This window comes from Leuresthes tenuis, unplaced genomic scaffold, assembly GCF_036924035.1.
Source record: "Leuresthes tenuis unplaced genomic scaffold, fLeuTen1.0.hap1 SCAF_23, whole genome shotgun sequence".
In the NCBI taxonomy this organism is placed as follows: Eukaryota; Metazoa; Chordata; class Actinopteri; order Atheriniformes; family Atherinopsidae; genus Leuresthes; species Leuresthes tenuis.
The window spans coordinates 12,009,745-12,014,866 of NW_027325377.1; the positions used below are offsets into that span (position 1 = coordinate 12,009,745).

The following is a 5,122-nucleotide window of genomic DNA, read 5'->3' on the forward strand; positions in this document are numbered from 1 at the left end:
CTTTGTCCTTAATATTTATCCGTGTCTGAATAGGTTTCAACAAAAAAGAAAGTATTACTTTACAGTATACCAAAGAACAACACTAAACCTTTAGGAATCCGAGAATAAGCTTCTTATCACCAGTTCTACACAATTTCGGATTTTGATATAAAATGAATTCCTTCACTCAAACCAAGTTAAAACTGCTTTGTCCTTCATATTTATCCATGTCTGAATGGGTTTCAACAAAATAGAAAGCATTACTTTGCAGTATACCAAAGAACAACACTAAACCTTTAGGAATCCGAGAATAAACTTATTTCCACGAGTTCTACACAATTTCGGATTTTGATATAAAATGAATTCCTTCACTCAAACCAAGTGAAAACTGCTTTGTCATATTTTTCAGCAAGTATGGTTGGACATTCACACCTACTCACAGCCGAACACCTCCGCTCCCGCATTTGATGGTGTATAGTCGGGCATTCTCACCATTTCTCATCAGGTTTTTGCAAATTATGATGACATTCACACCTGCTTTTGATGTTGTATGGTTGGGCATTCGCACCTTTTTTTACCCATTTTTCAGGAATTATGGGTGGACATTCACACCATCTTACAGCTGAACACCTCCTCTCCCGCATATGATCATGTGCGGCTTGATATTCGAAAAATTTTCTTTCATGTTTTCTAGCAATTATTGATGGACATTGAGACCTTCTTGCAGCTGAACACCTCTGCTCCCGCTTTTGATGGTGTATAGTTGGGCTTTCGAGCCTTTTCTTCCCCGGTTTTTACAAATTATGGTTGGACATTCAGACCTTCTTGCAGCCGAAAACCTCCGCTCCCTCTTTTGATCATACATTGTCGGGCATTCGCACCTTTTCTTAACCACTTTTTACAAAACATGGTTGGACTTTCACACTTTCTTGTAGCCGAACACATCCCTTCCCGCTATTGATTGTGTACAGTCGGGTATTTTAACCTTTTCTTACCCGCTTTTTACCAACTACGGTCGGACATTCACACTTTCTTATGGCGGAACACCTCCGCTCCCTCTTTTGATGGTGTAGGTTCGGGCATTCGAACCTTTTCTTACCGGCCTTTTACAAACTATGGTCGGACATTCAAACCTTCTTGTGGCCGAACACATCCACTTCTGCTTGTGATGATGTATAGTTGGGCATTCACACCTTTTCTTACCCATTTTTCAGTAATTATTGGTGGACATTCAGACCTTCTTGCAGCTGAACACCTCCGCTCCCGCTTTTGATGGTGTATAGTCGGGATTTCGAGCCTTTTCTTCAACGGTGTTTACAAATTATGGTTGGAAATTCAGACCTTGCAGCCGAAACACTCCGCTCCCTCTTTTGATCATACATTGTCGGGCATTCGCACCTTGTCTTACCCGCTTTTTACAAACCATGGTCGGACTTTCACACCTTCTTGTAGCCGAACAACTCCGCTCCCGCTATTGATTGTGTACAGTCCGGTTTTTTAACCTTTTCTTACCCGCTTTTTACCAACTATGGTCGGACATTCGCAGCATCTTACAGCGAAACACCTCCGCTCCCTCTTTTGATGGTGTATGTTCGGGCATTCGAACTTTTTCTTACCCACTTTTTACAAACTATGGTCGGACATTCAAACCTTCTTGTAGCAGAACACATCCACTTCTTCTTTTGATGATGTATGGTTGGGCATTCGCACCTTTTCTTACCCATTTTTCAGGAATTATGGGTGGATATTCACACCTACTTGCAGTCGAACAGCTCTGTACCCACTTTTGATTATGTTTGGTTGGATATTCGAACCTTTTCTTAACTGCTTTTTACAAACTTTGGTCGGACGTTCACACCTTCTTGCAGCCGAACACCTCCGCTTCCGCTTTTGATGGTATATATTCGGGCATTCGAACCTTTTCTTACCCACTTTTTACCAACTATGGTCGGACATTCACACCGTCTTTCAAGTGTAACACCTCCGCTCCCTCTTTTGATGGTGTATGTTCGGGCATTCGCACCTTTTCTTACCCGCTTTTTACAAACTATGGTCGTACATTCAAACCTTGTAGCCGAAAACCTCCACTCCCTCTTTTGATCATACTTTGTCGGGCATTCGCACCTTTTCTTACCCGCTTTTTACAAACTATGCTCGGACATTCAAACCTTCTTGTAGCCAAACACATCCACTCCTGCTTTTGTTGATGTATGGTTGGGCATTCGAACCTACTTGTTGCCCGCTTTTCATTAATTATGGGTGGACATTCACACCTTGTCACAGCCAAACACCTCCGCTCCCTGTTTTGATCATGTATGGTTGGACATTCGCACCTTTTCTCACCCGCTTTTTGCAAATTATGGTCGGCCATTCACAGCTTCCTCTCCACCATACTTGTATGGTGGGATATTCACACCCACTTGCATCCGAAGATCTCCGCCCCCAATTTTGTTGATATTTAGTCGGTCATTCACACCTTACCCGTTTTCTTGCCGCCAAACACCTCTGATCTCGCTTTTGATGATGTAAGATTGGGCATTCAGACCTTGCTTTTCCTGCTTTTCACCAACTATAGATGGACATTCACACCTTCTTGCAGCCGAACACTTCCGCTCCACCTTTTAGGTTTCTATCACACCTTTTTTTTCACCGCATTTTATAGATTATGGTTGGAAATTCTCAACCACTCATCCGAAGACCTCTCCTCCCGCTTTTGTTAATATATTTGAACTTTAGTCAGACATTCACACCTACTTGTAGCCGAACACCACCTCTCTAGCTTTTGATGAGGTATGGTCCGGGATTCTTACCGTTTCTAACACATTTTTCAGCAATTATGGTAGGATATTCACACCTTCTTGCAGCTGAACACCTCCTCTCCCACTTATGATCATGTGCGGATTGATTTTCAAAATTTTCTTTCATGTTTTCTAGCAATTAATTATGGACATTTAGACCTTCTTGCAGCTGAACACCTCCGCTCCCGCTTTTGACCATACATTGTCAGGCATTCGCACCTTGTCTTACCCGCTTTTTACAAACTTTAGTCGAACATTCACACCTTTTTGCAGCCGAACACAGTTTTTTGCAGCCGAATTTGGGCATTCGCACCTTTTCATACCCACTTTTTACCAACTATGGTCGGACATTCACACCGTCTTACAGCGGAACACCTCCGCTCCCTCTTTTGATGGTGTATGTTCGGGCATTCAAACCTTTTCTTACCCGCTTTTTACAAACTATGCTCGGACATTCAAACCTTCTTGTAGCCGAACACATCCACTCCTGCTTTTGATGATGTATGGTATGGCATTCGAACCTACTTGTTGCCCGCTTTTCATTAATTATGGGTGGACATTCACACCTTGTCGCAGCCAAACACCCTGTTTCGATCATGTATGGTTGGACATTCGCACCTTTTCTCACCCGCTTTTTGCAAACTATGGTCGGCCATTCACAGCTTCCTCTCCACCATACTTGTATGGTGGGATATTCACACCCACTTGCATCCGAAGATCTCCGCCCCCACTTTTGTTGATATTTAGTCGGTCATTCACACCTTACCCGCTTTTGGCAAACTATGGCCTTCTTGCAGCCAAAAACCTCTGATCTCGCTTTTGATGATGTAAGGTTGGGCATTCAGACCTTGCTTCACCTGCTTTTCACCAAATATAGTCGGACATTCACACCTTCTTGCAGCCGAACACTTCCGCTCCACCTTTTAGTTTTCTATGGGGCATTCACACCTTTATTTTCACCGCATTTTATAAAAACACCACAGGAACACCGTATTGAGGCTTTGTTCTGACCGCTCATTCGGTGTCGCGTTTCTTTCAAGCATTTCTCCTGGTTAGCCCGCACTCGGCTCGCTCCCAGAGCCGTGTTAAAGTCTACTTCGCATTCACTCTCTTTTCTCAGCAGACTAAAAGAAACTTCCATCCTGCACCGCTGTTAGCTTTTTCACAAGAGCAGAGGAGAGCGCACCGTTCCCAGCGGCACTGCAGTACCGGGTCGATGCTTGGAGTGAACGGAGCAAGCTCCTTTTTCAACTCCTATTGATAAAAATCCATTTAATATGTAGTCCTTGCATAGACATATCACATATTAAACTGATAAGTACAGATGGATTATGTGCAATTAGTAAAGAGAGTAGAGGACGATCTCTCTCGTTGGAAGTCCTTACCTATATCACTTATGGGGAGAGTTACAACCATTAAAATGATGATACTACCAAAAGTTAACTATTTGTTCTCAATGATCCCCATAAAAAACTATCTGCTACTTGGTTTAAGTCACTAGATTCATGCATCTCCAAATTTCTGTGGAAAAACAAACCACCATGTATTAGTTTAAAAACCCTACAGAAGACCAAGGACAGTGGTGGATTAGATTTACCTCATTTTCAGCACTATTCCTTAGCCAATAGGTTACAATATATATCAAAATGGTTTAAACCTTGTTGTTGTCACAGTTCCCAGAGACGTTGTAATCGTTGAGGATTCTATATTCACCCCCTCATTAGAGGCACGTGTTGCAGATTGATGACACTGAATCTTCTTCTCTGTTCATTGCTGGCATCATTCCCAGCATCGTAAGTGTTCGTGGCATTGTTAGCCTCTTCTTCTGGATCTTGATATCGAGCATCCTTTTGTATTTCTGGTTTGTAAGTCCTCTCTCTTCGTTCACCGGAGTCTTCGTCTCTTTGTCCTTGAGTTTGGTGATTTTTTCTTCTTTTGATGCCTTGACACAGTGTGACAGGTGATACCACATGGGAGATCCTTTAACTTGGACTGCTGTCCCTGTGCTGCGAAATGGCTGTGCTGCTCAAATGGTCTCTCCTTCATCATATACACAGTTATTTATACATCACCTTCCACCATGAAGCGTTGTCCCTTTTTGTTTCTCTCTTTGTTCTTAAAATGCTGTTATAAATGTCTAAACCAATCCATTAAACTAGATCATTTTGGCAGTAAAGCGATCTACAATGTGCTTGGTCGCAAAGCTGCTCATCTGTGGTAAACAGCTCTCCAGAAAGGCATTCTTCAATTGATTTCACTCATTTTATGTAATAATTTTGTGATTTCCTACAAAACTACACTTCTTCTCCCATCTGTCTGAGTATTTAATATTGTCTGGGTCCCGT

At 42.4% G+C, this 5,122-nt stretch overlaps 1 pseudogene; it reads right to left on the reverse strand.

The window, feature by feature from the left end:
- Positions 1-3,952: 3,952 nt before the first annotated feature.
- Positions 3,953-4,129, reverse strand: LOC140283408 (U2 spliceosomal RNA; annotated as a pseudogene).
- Positions 4,130-5,122: the final 993 nt, after the last annotated feature.